Source organism: Marmota flaviventris, chromosome 14, assembly GCF_047511675.1.
Source record: "Marmota flaviventris isolate mMarFla1 chromosome 14, mMarFla1.hap1, whole genome shotgun sequence".
Classification (NCBI taxonomy): Eukaryota; Metazoa; Chordata; class Mammalia; order Rodentia; family Sciuridae; genus Marmota; species Marmota flaviventris.
In genome coordinates, this window is record NC_092511.1 from 5,682,929 (window position 1) to 5,699,620 (window position 16,692).

Consider the following 16,692-nt stretch of genomic DNA (forward strand, 5'->3'; position numbering starts at 1 on the left):
GGGTTCAGACAAAAAAAAAAAAAAAGGCTAAGGATATACCTCAGGGGTAAAACTACTAGGGAACAGATGAGGATGGTGGGAACAAGAAGTAAAGAGAATAATTCTATAAAATGGGCCTACTGTACTGACCCCCACATTCTTTCTTTTCCAAGAAGCAATTTACCTGCAGCCTTATGTGGCCTAAATGGACAGGATATGTCACATTCCTCAGCAAACTACCTATTAAGTGAAGGAGAAATGCAGGCTTGAGATAAAGTTGGTGGGAGGAACCCAGGAGACTTTTGTGACCAGATCCTGAAACTCCGAGAGATAAGTACAGTTCCTCTTAACTGTAAAATTTGTAAGAATGTGTGGTTACAAATCAGATTAGAACCATTCAGCATGGGCCAAGGTGACCTAGAGTTGCCATTACAGTGGGGACTTGAAAGTCTGATGTCACCCTGCTGCCAGGCAAAAGTCAAGAGGTGGATCTGGGTGGAACTCTGGAAACTTCTCTGGGATCCCTCTCAAACTGGAGTGTAGGAGAAGCATGTTGTCCCTCTCCTCTCAGAGTGTCCCCTTTCCCTTTTCCTAGCCCTTCAATAAACTCATTCTTGTTACTCTGAGCAACGTGTCTTAAATCTTTCTGACTTGATTGCAAGAATCGGCTTTGAAGAGTGGAGTCTTGGAGCTGCCTCAGTTTCTTGGAAGGCCCCAGCTCTGTAACGGAGCACCCCTGGGTTCAATCCCCAGTATGCAAAAAAAAAAAAAAAAAAAATATATATATATATATATATATATATATATATATATATATATATATATATATTTAGATTTAGCCATTTCACAATGTATATCAAAACATCACCTGGCACACACTGTAAAAATATACACTATATTTGTCAAGTATATCTTTATTTAAAAAAAAAAAAAAAACTACACCTTCATCATTCTGATAAGGAAACAGTCCCACATTTTATACTGAAGACTCAGTGATGAGAGCATAAGTTGGATGCAACCCTTCTGACCAGTATTAAACAGGGATGAAAGGGGAAGAATTGAACTAATTATATGTAATGTTTCACCATCCTGCCTCAGATAACACCCATCCTATAAAAGAAATTCCCAGATTCATAACTTAAAAATATTTATTGAGTAATAGGAACTGTGTGGGATACTGTAAAAAATAAACCATGCACCTGGCTTGGTGACGCTTGCCTGTAATCCCAGCAAACCAGGAGGCTCAGGCAGGAGGATCCAGAGTTTGAGGCCACCTCTTCAATTTAATGAGATCCTGTCTCAAAATAAAATTTTAAAAAGGACTGAGGGTATAGCTCAATGGTAGAGTTCTTGCCCAGCATGTGTAAGGTGCTAGGTTTGATCCCCAGTATGTCAAAAGAAAGTGCCTTTAATTGATTGGTTGATTAATTGTTTTTTGGTTTATTTATTTATTTTTGGTGCTGGGGATTGAACAGGGACACTTAACCACTGAGCCACATACCCAGCCCTTTTTTATATATTATTTGGCATGCACCACCACACCAGGCTGGTGTGTATAATTGAAAAAAGAAACAACCATACAGAGAGACAGGTGTTACAAGAAAACTACTAAGTAAGGTCATTATTTTAACTTTGAAAGAAAATGCTAGAGAAGAAATGTGGTTGGAAACCAAATACCTGAATCCTAATTCTGACTTTTGCACCAAATAGCTATGAGTTTTAGAAAGGGCTTAACACCTCTGTGCCTTAAGTTTCCCCTACATGCTGTCCTTGCTCATAGGAGGGCTATGATGATGAGCATGAAATTAATAATAGGATAGGTTATTTTAAAAGATACTAGAAATATTAGTACTAGGACTAATAACATGAGTAAAGGAGGTTAAAACAGCAGCACATTGATTTTTGTTTTGTTTGCACTACTGGAGATTGAACCCAGAGGCTCCTTACCACTGAGCCACATCCCCATATTTCTTTTTTAAAGAATTTAGCTTTTATTTTATGTATGTATTTGTTTATTTTTCTATGTGGTGCTGAGGATGGAACCTAGTGCCTCACCTATGCTAGGCAAATACTCTACCACTGAGCTACAACCCCAGTCTCCCATATCCCTATATTTTAGTTAATCTTTTTTTTTTTTTTTTTTTTTAGTGGTGCTGGGATTGAACCCAGGGCCTTATGCATGCGAGGCAAGCACTCTACCAGTTGAGCTATATCCCCAGTCCCACATCCCTGTATTTTGAGACAGGATTTCACTAAGTTTCCAGGCTGGCCTCAAACTTGTAATCCTCCTGCCTCAGCCTCCCAAGTAGCTGGGTTTACAGATGTGTGCACCATTCCTGGTCTAGCAACCATATTGTTAATAAGTGTCACTACAACCAAGGCTTAAGGCACTGAGCAGGGGCTGGGGATGTGGCTCAAGCGGTAGCGCGCTCACCTGGCATGCGTGCGGCCCAGGTTCGATCCTCAGCACCACATACAAACAAAGATGTTGTGTCCACCAAAAACTGAAAAATAAATATTAAAAAAATTTATCTCTCTTCCCCCCCCCCTTTCTTTGCAGTATTGACTTGTGACGTGATGGCAGGGTAGCAGTGTGCTATTATTGCCCTAGCCTCCAAAAATGGCTATGATAATTAAAGATTGCTACCATAAAATGTTCCCTTCTCAACTTATTTTTAACTTTGAATAAACCACTCAGAAGAAATGAATAATCTGCCAAATTGCCTTTGTTTTGTAAAACTCGTATGTGTCATGAATTAGAGCTCTTGGGGGCAATTGTTTTGCTTATTTCATGCCCTTTATATGCTGGAATAATCTAGATGATGAAGTGCATTGAACTATACACATGATAACAAGTCCAGTTAACTGGTTAGCATTTTTCAGCACTCCAATCTAGAAACTCCAATCTAGACCAAACCTTGGAATTGAGAAAGTCCTTCTTCAGGACCTGGTGTTCCTTAGTTAGGAAATCACCAAGAATCTGAACAGGAGGTGACAATGACATGCACATCTGAGTTTGGGCTCTGTAGCTTTATGACTCTGCTGCCCAGGTCTGTACTGAAGAACAAACCACTCATCTTCATTGGCTTGGCCTCCGTGTTAAGAGATTAACACACAATGATTTCAATGGTTCCTCTTCCCATAAAACTCTATGATTCCCAACAATTTCTGGGAATTTCTGTCTCTGTCTTCTTGAGCCTCCATTCAAACTAGGTTTACTTGGTTAAAAGATGCAAACAAAACTAATTATTGTCCACTAATTTGGAAAACAGCATTGCTTCCCAGTTGCGCCACAGGTTTCAGAACTACCTCTAATTCATTATAACTCTGATCAACCTTTCTTCTTAAAAAAAATGCCTATTATTTCCCAGTCATTGGCGTAGATTTCTGTTTTATATCTGTGAGTCCTTGGAAAATCTTCCGTTTTCCTTATAGATATATCTGGCTTTTCACTTTTCTGAGAATGAGTCCAATTCAAAATAGCTATTTGTGCTTATTTGCAGTGAGTACACAGTGTATGACCCATGACTTTTATTTATTTTTTTTTTTAAATATTTTTTTAGTCGTTGGCAAATCTTTATTTTATTTATTTATATGCGGTGCTGAGAATCGAACCCAGGGCCTCACACAAGCCAGGCAAGCACTCCACCACTGAGCCACAACCCCAGCCCCGACCCATGACTTTTAGACATAGAAAAACAAAGTACCCACTCTTTTAATGCCTCCACACATTTGCATGGTAGTATTTGTGTCCAAATTGTGAGACATCTTAAATATCAACCACCACAACGACCCCAGGTCTGTCCTAATCATCACCACCAGCCCCATATCCACTGCTTCTGCTGCAGACATGGCACTCGGTATCTGAGCTCTGCCTGATATTTCAGGTTATTTCTGTCTGTCATTTTCGGAGGAGTGCCCTTCCTGAAATATGCTGATGTGTCACTGCTCCTCAAAACAGTCTGGCAGGGCCACTGGGGAAGGGGCTACGGTCACTCTGTTGGAGGCCAGCTCTGTAATAGTCGGAAGCCTGCGGTGGCAGTCCTTCTGCAGGTGTGTCAAACAGCATATCTTGTTATAGATCCCTTCTGCTTAAACCCTTCCCCCATCACCCATGTGTTTAAATGCTGGGTTTTGGTCCACAGTTTACAGTACCAACACCAGAGTCCTAAATAGGGAAGAATTGGGAGCAAGAACCCTCTCTACTGATGGTTACCACATCTAACCCAGTTCTGTTGCCAAAGGCCTTGCTCTCCAGGATGGGTGACTCTTTCTGAACTTGAGGCATCTGCTAAGGAGTGTCCTTAAAATCAGATAAGGCTTGGTTTCGATTTCATCAAATTATCTTTTAATTTATCTTCTATTTGAAAGCTGATAGTTATTCCCTCTTATTTGGGTTTTTATATGTAAATTATGATCTAGGCCTAAAGTATTGTATATATCACAAGACAGTTGTTATTAAAACCACAAACCTTTAAAGTTAATGGGAAATCTAAATAAATAATAAATATTCCCAAAGAAGCTTAAACCAACTGTATCATTAAACCTATAGGTACCTAATTAAAATTAATTAATTAATTTTTTAAAAAGTATAGGTAGGTTAATAGATTGCCACTTTCACAGTGAGGATATAGATTGGGTGGAAATAATCACCAAAGAAGGACATTTTTATTAGATCCCTCATCTGACATATTGCCCCTAACTTTGACGAGGCATTGGTGGGTAGGATTATAGATGGCACTAGGTAGGGAAGTTGGCACTAAAGTAGATTTCCAGGTAGAAGTGTAAATTAACAATAAATTGTTGCTTTAGTAGCTTAGCCCTCTGAATTGATAGGAAAAAGTAAAAAACCCAAAAACACCCATGGTGGATATTTGAAGTACAAAAAGAAAACATTAAATGATTCGATAAAATCCTGATCTGCCTCCCTGAAAACATTAACGGAATTTCACATTTATGGAAATAAGTAGGATAACACTAGTTTTGAATTTTTTTCTTCTTAAATGCTGGCATATAACTGTGGTAAGTTTGATTATTTTGTTTTTAGCTGTCAGTATCTATTCTGAGTCCTTACAACCTACACAGTAGGAAAAGGATTTTAAAAAGACAAACAGTAATTTATATAAGGATTTCATAGGTGGGAACTAGGAAAATGAATGTAAAATTGATAATTTAGAATCTTACTTGGTAACACATTTAAAACTATGAGTCCCATTAATGATATTGAAAATTCCAGGCACCACTAGACATTATTCTTCAGGACATTATTTCTCTAAATACCATTTCTGAATCCACAAATATTTATCTTTTTGGTTCATATCCAGCTGGTAGCCAATGAAAGGATCCTACATTATTCTAGGACAGGAGCCAGGAACTTGGTCTTACTGCATAAAAGCTACTCTTGCTCCTTATGTAAAATATATCCAGCTACTGGTCCCTAGATACTTCTTGGAGAGACTTAAAATTGTTCCCTTTGGAATTGCTTGAGTGTCATTGAAAAATAAATTAAGAGACAAAATCAACTCAAGTATGTCTGATACAGTGTGTCTGAGGCTGTGTGCTCAGTAGCCCCCGGATCATCTTTGTTAGAATTGCCCAGGTTGCTTGTTGGAAAACCCAGATACCAGGACAATAACCAAAGGATGAAGAATCAGAATTTCTAGGGCAAAGACGCTGGAATCTGCATTTTTCTGGTGTTCATGAGTCATTCTTAAGCACACACTGATGTTTAAGAACCATCACCCTAGGCCTCAACAGCTTTTACTTGTTAAAACAAAAACAAAAGAACTTCATTATGATTAAGCAAATACAGAAATAATTCACAAGATGCTGTTTCTTGTATCAGAACAAGCAATTCAACTAGGTTTTGTTAAGAGCCTTTCCAATTTACAAGTAACAAATCCATAACCCCTTTTCTATTTTAAAAGGTGAATTAAATTCACTAATATTAAGTTAGTAGTAATAACTATGACAACTAACATTACTAGACCCATTTTATTATTTAGGCAAAATAAAAATCAAGTGTTCAGAGGTAATTTTTATTGATTGTATATTATAATAAAAATAAAATACATTCTTTTATATGTCAGGGCAACTATGGTTTCTTACAAATATCAGAAACTTGCCAACTTTGACAAGTGTTTGAGAATGAGTGTTGCCTGGACTATGCAGATGACAGTGGGACCAGGAAGAAGATTTGGAAAGCAAAGAAATTCCTCAGCCCTGTTCCAGGTGATGGGCTCTCTAGATGGAGACCCACAAGGAATGTTCATATCTAAAGTCTTTGCCCAAGAATGGCATATCTGAGATCTACTAGGAGCATGGGAGGAATGGAGGAACTTTAGATAAGGCAAAGGGAGGGAGGGGAAGGGAAGGGGGAGGGGAGGAGAGGAATGAAGGATGAAAAAGGTTCATAGACAAAAATTAAAATGATTGCTCAGGAAGAAAATGAAAAAAAAAATGAAGCACTGAAGACAACTTAAGGCATTTCTTTTCTCTTGCTTTTGTTTTTTGAATTTCATTTCATTTCTGTTTTTATGAAAGTAATACATGTACAATTTTTAAAAATGAATAGTCCTATAAGATACTAAGAGAAATCCCTGCCCTACCTCTTCCCACCCATGACTTTTGCTTCCCACAGCCAATACTTTCAACTCATATAGCCTTTTCTATTGGTTTATTAGTACATTTTCCATTGCTGTAACAAATGCCCAAGACTGGGTAATTTGTGGAGAAAAGAGGTTACTTAGCTCTTAGTTCTGGAGGAGCTTGGCACTGGCGCCTACTCCAGTTTGGTAAGGGGTCTCATGGCAGATGGCATCACCATGGCAAGGAGTATATTCAAAGAGACCTGGAAGCCAGGATCTGGGACGTGGCAGCCTTGTGTTTTTTTTTTTTTTAATATTTATTTATTTTAGATTTAGGTGGACACAGTATCTTCATTTTATTTGTATGTGGTGCTGAGGATCGAACCCAGTGCCTCACGCATGCTAGGCAAGCGCCCTACCACTGAGTCACAACCACAGCCCCAGCCTTGTGGTTTTTTAACCACCCACTCTCATGGGAACTAAAGTAGGTCCAGGAGAACTACATTACCTCCTTCCTCCCTAGGTGTTCTGGACCCAGCTACCCCTGCTCCATTCTGTACCAGCTGTCCTCAGACTCCAAGCAAACCTTTAGTCTAGATTTTCCTTCCGAGTCGTGGAGGAATTCCTTTCACGCCTCTCCTGTACTATAACACCTGGATGTTCTACAGCCAGGAACAACACCCAGCCCCACCCCAGGACTGTTCTAATAGTGATCCCTTAGCCACCGCCACCCTCTGGGTGGTACTTACAGTTCTAGGGAACAGATTAGTACATGCTTTATCAACCACAGTGAAAACTGGTTCTAGGGAATTTGGAGGTAAGAAAACCTACTCTTTGAAAGGATAAAGCACAAATATCCAAAGGACATAAACAGAAAAACAGTATATCTATGGTATTAAAATTTTATGATTGGCAGATGCCCTTCAGTAGATGAATGGATAAAGAAACTGGGATATATGTACACAATGGAACTTTACGCAGCATTAAAAGAGAATAAAATCATGGCATTTACAGGTAAATGGAAGGAGTTGGAGAATATCATGCTAAGTGAAGTAAGTCAATCCCAAAAATGTTTTCTTTGATATGAGGATGCTGACTCTTAAAGGTCATGGGGGATGGGGAGGAGCATGGGAGGAATGGAGGAAATTTAGATAAGGCAAAGGAGGGAGGGGAAGGGAGGGAGGAGGGGAAGGGGAGGTGAGGGGAAGGGGGAGGGGAGGAGAGGAATGATGGTGGAATGAGTTAGACATCATGACCCTAAGAACATGTATGAAGACATGATGGTGTGGAAATACTTTGTGTGCAATCAGTGACTTGAAAAATTGTGCTGAATGTAATATAAATGAATTGCAATCTGCCATCATGTATAACAAATTAGAATAAATAAATAATTTAATAAAAAAAAGAGAAGACTAAAAAAAAATTATGATTGGGTATAATTAAGGAAAAACATGTCTAAAACGGCCTAAAGAGGGGCATTAGTGAAAAGAAAAAAGGTTGAGACACTGACAAAGTAGGACACTTGCATTAGACGCCCAGAGTATGGATGGGGGGCTGTGTCCCCACCTCCACCTTCGGAGTCTCTTGCTGGACAGTCCTTGGGGCCATGCTGAACTGCTGTTGCCTTGAAGGGGGGGAGGTGGGCTTGGCACTAAGTTCACCCAGGGTAACATCTGCTTCAGCTGGGCCTGGAATTATAAACTGAAACCCTTTTCTCTTAGAATTTGAAAGCATTGCTCCTTTCCAATGATGCTGTTAAGAGATGCCACTTCAGATAGTGGTGTAGCTCTGGTAAAGCACTTGCCTAGCATGTGGGAGGCCCTGGGTTCAATCCCCAACACTGCAAAACAAAAAATAAAAAATAAAGAGAAGTGCCGTTTTAATTCCTTATCCTTTAGATATGACCTGTTGGTGTATTTGTTCATTTTCCCTCTTCCCTGTCTGGAATAGTTTGGTTGTTCTTTCACTGATGTTTTGGAATTTGGGTGATGTGTCTGGGGTGGGTCTTTCCTTCTAGTGAGGAGTGTTTTCCAAGGGTCTCCTCAATCTAGAAACACGTAACATTCAGTCCAAGGACGTTTTCTCATTACTGGATAATTTTCTCCCCTTCATTTTCTCTGTTCTCTCTTTGTGGGATTCTTAATTGTGGGATATTGGATGGTCCAAATTCACTCTTATTTAAAGTTTGTCTCTCTTTTCTAGCTCTTTTTGTTTTTTTCTTCAAAAATTACTTTCTCGAGGCGACATCCCCAGCCCTTCAAAAAAATAATCTTTTAAAAATATATGCATATATTTTAGTTGTTTATGAACCTTTATTTTATTTATTTATTTGTAGGTGGTGCCGAGAATTGAGCACAGTGCCTCCCATGCCTTAAGCAAGTGCTCTACCATTGAGCCACAGCCCTTTTTAAATTTTCTTTTGAGATAGGGTCTTGCTAAATTGCCCAAGCTGCCCTTGAACTTTCAATCCTGCTGGGATTGCAGACATGTGCCACCACATCCAGCCCAGCCTTTTCTTGATTGACTATTTTTTCCATCAAATATTTTTCACTTGCTTGTTTACAAAATATATATACATTTCCTTCATTAAAAATTCTTGTAAAGAAAAATGTAACAAAATAATGAATTCTATTTCACGGCCTAAAAAATGTTGATGTTATGAGAAAGAGAATTTGTATGATAAAATAAAACAGGGAACAAATGTGACCACTCAGAACACACCCAGATCTATACACAAGGGCCACACCCACCATCTACTTCCCTGTGTGCCATTGTTTGCACAATTCCTAGATAAACCACTTATGAAATGCAAGTGAGAGCTTTCAGAAATATGAGATCCACTCACGTTTCTGATTTTCACAGTATCAGTGACAGCCTCATAACAACATTTTTGTTGACTCTAAATATTAAATGTTTCCAAAGGAAAACAAACAAGACACTTAATTCTGATAGCTTGCTGAGCAGGTTTTGCTGAAAGAGTGACTTCCACTATAATTATAAGGAGAATTGTTGCAACTTATATTAAAATAGCATATGTAACAAGGAACTCCAAATAAATAGCACTAGGAGTAATGACCTCATGTATGAAAAAATCCATTAAACTATGCTTTAATGAAATAGAATGCCCATTAAACAACTTTATACATCATAAGACATAAATCTGTCAAAGAATATTGAATTCATCTATCAGAAGTTTTCAAGTATCTATCATCCAAATTAATAGTTTTGCGCTTGTTAAGAACTACTATTTAAGCCAGGCATGGTGATACATGCCTGTAGTCCTGGCTACTCAGAAGGCCAAAGAAGGAAGATTACTTATTCCCAGAAGGTCAAGACCAGTTGGGCAATAGCAAGATCCATAAAGAAAAAAGAAAAAAAAAAGTAAATAAATAAATAAAATAAAAATTTTAGTTTAGTTTAAAAAGAAGCCAGAAACAAATGTACACATGCGATTTTTTTTTTTTTCTTTTTTGGTACTGGGAATGGAACCCAGGGTGCTTAACCGATATCCATAGCACTATTTATTTTTTATTTTGAGTCAGGTTCTCTCAAGGTTGCTTAGGGCCTTGCTAAGTTGCTGAGACTGGCCTTGAGGATTTGTGAAATCCTCCTTCCTCAATCTCCAAAGTTGCTGGGTTTACAGGTGTGAGCCACAATGTCCAGCCACATATATCTTTTTAATTTAAAATATTTCATATTACACATAAGCAATGTTCAGATTTAATTTTTGAACTAAGTTTACTATTTCCAGAGTTATAATTATGTCCAGACTCATAAATATAATTTGAATAAATTTATAGTAGTGTTTTCGATGCCTGGTTTCTTCCTATTGAGATATAAAAACACAAAACTATTCTGAATAAAGGTATTTGTCAGGATTTGGGGCATAAATATTTTTTCAGGCAAACAAATTAGTACAAAAATTGGCTTTCACTTAAAAATGTGTACAATTCATAAGTCTCTGGTTTTCCAAGTTGAAATACATCTTTAGATTTCTAGAGAAGACATATGCTTTATTTAGAAAGGGGGAGAATGAGTTACAAAGTAATCAGCATATTGAAAGTGCCTTTCATTTAGAAAAGTCAACACTGCTTCCAAAGATGTAGACAGTGGGTTATAATGGGGACTTGAATTTCACAAATTATTAGTCTTCCCAGTTAACAGTATTTCTATAGAAAGTTAAATACATCTGTGCCTTGAAAAATGGTCTCATCTGTGGCCTGGTAGATACAAAATATATTTGTATCTACAAACTGAGCATTTTCTCCCCCAAGATATCCTATTCACAAAGCTCCAAGTCAAAGATCTACCTAGGGAAATAATATCAGCAGAGCCAAATAAGCCATCACTCCTGGTTGACAGGGTAGAAATTCTGAACAAGGTTTTCACCCATGGGTATTTTGATAACGCTTTAGCACAAACTACAATTTTTATCACCCTTAAGAAAATAGCAAAGAGAACAAGAAGGTTGACCAGGGAAAGTTTCCCACTCCTACAAGACAAGTTCAACCAGTGTAAAGTATAGACTCAGCGGCACAGTCAGAAAGTTGAGGGCTCAAAGGTGAGCCAGAATTAGGGAGAAGAATATTCCTTCTGGGGTGTTGACTCTTCTAATTTACTACTCATGTCCCCATCTAGAGATTTTTTTTTTTTTTTTTTTTTTTTTTAGTTTTCCGCAGACACAACATCTTTGTTTGTATGTGGTGCTGAGGATCGAACCCGGGCCGGCCGCACGCATGCCAGGTGAGCCCACTACCGCTTGAGCCACATCCCCAGCCCCCCATCTAGAGAATTAAGCAAATATGAAACAACCTAAATGAATATGCGGAATTAGCTTTAATCAGTATTAGCAATTTTAGAAATTCCACTTTTGCTTTTAAAAAATTCACAAATAACAAAATCAAAATGAAATCAATGGACCAATATAATTGAGTGGCTCACTGAGCTGTTTGAAAATATTTTTTTTTAATTTTTAAGATTTATTTTATTTTATTTTTGAGAATATTTTCAATTGCATATATAATTCATGAAATCAAGATTTCTCTAAGTATTGGTTATTGTTCACTGACTCATTTATTCCCAAAATGTTTATTGAGTTGCTATAGGTGACAGGTAATGGGCGATCACTGGAAATAGCAGAGTGAACAAGACGATATTCCTGTCCTCTCCAAGAGAGTGGGATATCCATATGCTAGAAGCATAGGGATACTGGAGAGACTCTAGTAGCACATCCAAGGGTGTTCCTGTACACTTGAGTAGTGTCTAACCCCAGGCATGTACCACTTCCCCTGTTTTCTAGTACATACAGGAGTCTGGGTAATTGGGAAGCAAGACACTCAGTTAAGCCTTCTCCTTTATTGTCTGAATCTTGTTTCTACCCCTCATGCATAGAATTGAAGGTGCATTTCTTTGCTACACCAGTGGACCAAATATTTCAAAAACACCTGATGCTTTTAAGACATTAAACATGATGGTAGATTATATAGTACAAAATAGACAAAGATCAAATTAAAAGATAACTCATTTTGATGAGTAAAAGAGGGCCTCCTTCACATCCATTATTATAATTTTTCAGTAACAGCATATGTATTGAACCAGATTTCTTACAACCTCAATCTGAAAACTGATCATTTTGACGACTCTTTCATTATAGTCCAGCAATTTTTAACCCAAAGAAAGAGGAAGAGGAAAAGAAAAATCCTGGGGAAAAAAATCTATTGGTAAAGATAAGGAGTATTAGATGTACATCATATTGCTAGAACCCCCAGACACATTTCATCTTCCTAACCAAATATATTGCAGATGACTTTCACAGCACAAGGACAGCCAGTGGAGTGTGGATCAAGTGGTGTAAAACCTACTTAGCTGCTGAAAAACAGTTTGTGTGTGAGGCCAGGGGGATCAGCTTTCTCGGTGCTTAGGTTCAAATTCATTGTCAGGGTATTCATGGTAAAGGAAAGGTGTCACCAAAATGAAAAATAAATGACCTAAGAATGGCTTGGTAAATTTGCTCAAAACATCACTAAAATTGTTGAAGTGTTTTTAATAGTACCGGCTGATGTGCTATTAAGCATAAATACACATTCATATACTACAAAAAATTTTACATGATACATCTAGGATATAAAACTGCTTTGACATAATCAAGTATTGAACTATTTGTTTCACAACAGGAAAAGTCACCTACTGCCCTCCAACTTGACAAATAGTAAACTAAGGCACAGAAATAAATGTATGTTAACTTGCCAAGGTCAAAGAGCAGTTTAGTGGCAGAGCAGAGACTTCAGATCAGGTCTTTATGTCCAGAGCTTTCCAGCCCCTATGTAAAGTGTCTACCCTGGGCCAGCATTCTACCAGGGACTTGAGAACTACAACAGAGGACCCACCATGTAGCCCAGGTTTCCCTCGCTCAAAATAATCTAAACAACTCAGTGGCAATGCAAGATGTTCATTCAATGTTAATTATTTTCAAAAGCACACTCACAGACGCACTCAGAAATGTCTTACCAGGTATCTGGGCAACGCTTAGCCCAGTCACATCACCTTATATCAGCTTGCTGTAGCTTTATTCCAAGATACCCAAAACACATTAACTTCAAACAACTTGGAAAGGAAGCAACGGAGTTTCAGAAAGCTGAATAGGAAAACTGGTGAATTTTATTTGACCTCTAATAGAACAGAGCCCTCGGCAATCAATGAATTTTTGTCCAGTATATTAAATTAAAACTTTGAACACAAGAGAGAAGAATAATACTCAAGTTGTTCGGAAAATTTGTATAGATATGATAAAAAAAAATTTTAAATTCTGACCTATAATAAAATCGAGGGTCTGAAAAATTCCAAAGTAGATACATGGTAATGATTTTTCATTTTTTTAAAAAAGAAGTTATCCACAATGAAATATCAGAAAAATCAAAAGCTGGAGGCAGAAAGATAGGTAGCTTGGGTGGGGGTTTGATGATTCTTTTTCATTTTATTTAATTTTTTTTTTTAGTTGTAAAATAAGATCTTAATTTTATTTATTTATTTTTATGTGGTGCTGAGGATCAAACCCAGTGCCTCCCACGTGCAAGGCAAGTGCTCTACCACTGAGCCACAACCCCCAGCCCATGATGATTCTTTTTTATTGTTTTAAACATTATTTCTCTTTTTCAGAAAGGGCAGAATAACAACATCAGCAACAACAAAGACAAGAACAACAAAAAAAGAGATATGCAATAAATAGAATCTTGATTAAGAGGAAAATAAGCCAGCCATGGTGCCATATGCCTGTAATCCTAGCTACTAGGGAGGCTGATGCAGGAGGATTCCAAGTTTGAGGCCAGCCTGGGCAATTTGCTGAGACTGTCTCAAACTAAGGGGATGTTGAGAAAAACGTCTTTCCTGAAAATCCATTTTATTTTTTAAACTTAGTTCCCACAAAATACTGTGCTATGGACCAGTTATTGGAAGATTAAAAAAAAGACAGAGCCCCTTCCCCTCAGGACTGCACAGGAGGAGAGACAGAGATGCTAGCCACTCGCTGTAACACCAAGTGCAGGACAGAGACACGAGAGGCCTGGGGCATGCCAGAGACACACCTTTGATATTCATTGCTGTTGGAGCTGAGACACAAGAATGTAGCTTTAAATAAGGATCCCACACTCGATGATCCTCTAAATCCTATAAAAATTTTTTTGGCAATAGAATATGTGTGTATGTTATGCTCGAATTCGGGACCCCCAAAAGACCACCAGAGACCAAGATAGATGTAAACAGCAAAGAGGTGTTTATTGCAAGCTAGCTTGGTCCTCCGCGCGCACACACAGCAACTGGTGACGCTGAGAGGCCCCGAGCCCAGGGTTCGCAGCAGTTTTATACATTCTTTGGAGAAGGCAGGGGCCCCCATATACATCATAGCATCGCTTAGCAAATCATCACACACCGCGGGGAAATCAAATAACAACTCTAAAACATGATTAGTATATTCCCTGGCGGGAACAAGTTGGGCAGGGGTGATTGGTTACTACAAAAGGGGTATTCATTTGAACTGATTGGTTTAAGCCAAGAGGGGAGTAGTGCTGAACTACATGGTTTCCCAACACGTTATCAACCACCATAAACTACTGGGAGGGTCATCTGGCATCCCAGGTATTTTCCTTGTCTCATGCTGATGGGTGGCTGCTAGGGGGTTGCTATGGGTCCCCACCTAGCCTGACTGAGTCAGGGACACCTGGCACAGCAGATCTCTCCTGTTATTTGTAGATAAACAACTTAGCAGGGTGGGAATGTGCCTAGGAGTGCTCTGTGGGTCTTTTCAAGGACAAAGGTCATGTCCCTTCCTTGGACAGGCTTTGCTCTGAGGTAGAGGCTGGTTTTTCATGTAGAACCACGGAACTACACACCTGCTCATGTGTTCTAAGTTTGATGATGCAGGGTGGGGATTACAGCATCAGTGTCCTCCACTGCCACATTCGTCCTACTGGGAGGACTGGAGGACAATAGCAGGCTTGGAGCTGGCACCTCCTGGGACAGCAGTGTCTTCTTCAGGAAGCCCTCCTGGGGAATTTGCCTGGGCAGCCTCTTGAGGAGGTGTTGCTCTCTTCAGCACCTGTGTGCATGGTGGTTCACTTGTAAGCAGAGAATGCACTGGGCACATTCCTCTGTCAATGAAAACCTCAGCCTCCAGAGTAGCTAGGATTATAAGAATGAGCCGCGGCACCCGACTGTGGAAATTTTTAAAAGAAAACAATCTTAACTGTACTTGGTTCAGAGAGAAATTTATTAGCTAATTCTAATCTTTTATGTGACAGTGTCATTACTATTTTTTGAACTTTTTTAGTGACAGTCACTTTACTTCAAAGTCTATTGCTCTGTGACCATTATTTCCTGAAATACAAAAAAGCAATGCATTTTATTTACCTCATATATAATATGGTTTACAATATAAACATGCATGCAATATTTATCAGTCAACTGACACTAATTTAACATGCACACAACCAAGAGAAAATGTAAACCATGGCTTTCAGTGAAAAAGAAGATCAAACAAACATGGAAAGATAGCTAGGTTTCTCCCTTCTAGGGAATGTCTAGGTTTTAAAAAGTACCCATCTTGACCAAGCTAATCTTCTATCCACCTTTCATGAACCAGACTGTCCTTTAGTGTCAGGAAAAAGCGTCCCAGTAAGAACTGACAACACAGCCTTTGTTTCATGTCACAATCTGAACTTGAATTTAAAACTCTTCAGTTGGGGACTTCCTATCTTCTTATCTTCTAGAAGGCAGATTATATTTCATGATAAGTTCTGATCCTCATGAGCAGAATGAGAAGAATTTCAAAACAGAGAAATAAGGCTCAGGGGAAGAAAACATGTGAACTCATTTGTGAACTAATTTGGACCAAAAACGGGTGTTGGAGAAAGCTTTTCTGGTTTCCTATATAAACCATTTTTTGAAATGTTTACAATTAACATAAATAAAATAAAGCAGCCTTAACTTGAAGTTTATCTTCCACTTAATCTTGCAGAATATGCCTGCAGCAAGCACACAAGCTTTTTTTTTTTTTTTCCCTGACTTTGCCTACAGGGAAGAAGACGTGATGAGAACCACACTCATGGTTAAGGCTTTGGGTGAGAAGGATTTAGTTGATGAGGCGGAGGTATACAGCTTGCCTCTTGATGACAGGGCTCCACGGCTGTTTCCTGAAGTGCAGCGTCTGGTCTCCACTCGACAGAAATAATTCTTGACTAAGTTTGCTCTTGGGGCTCTTTGCCTTCCACAGTGACATTAGATACAGGACAAATGTCCATGTGCTTGGGGGAGCGCTTTGGAGAAGGTGTGAGGCAGGTCTCTTCAGTGTTGAACCCACAGTTTCAGAATAACTCCTCCAAGACAGTACTCTGATTACTTTAAGGTAGAGAAGAAGGAAAATAATTTATATTTACCGTCTGACTTCTTCCAGAGTAGGTTTTGACGGACAGCATCGTAAACCTCTAATATAACATAAAAAATAAAATGACCAGGTAGATATTAGTAAGGGATGATAAGGAAAAAATATAAATCAGACATCTAGGACTGGGAACCTCTACTGCCCACATGCACATAACCAGCTTTAAATTTCCTGGGGATGGAGACCAACGGGGAA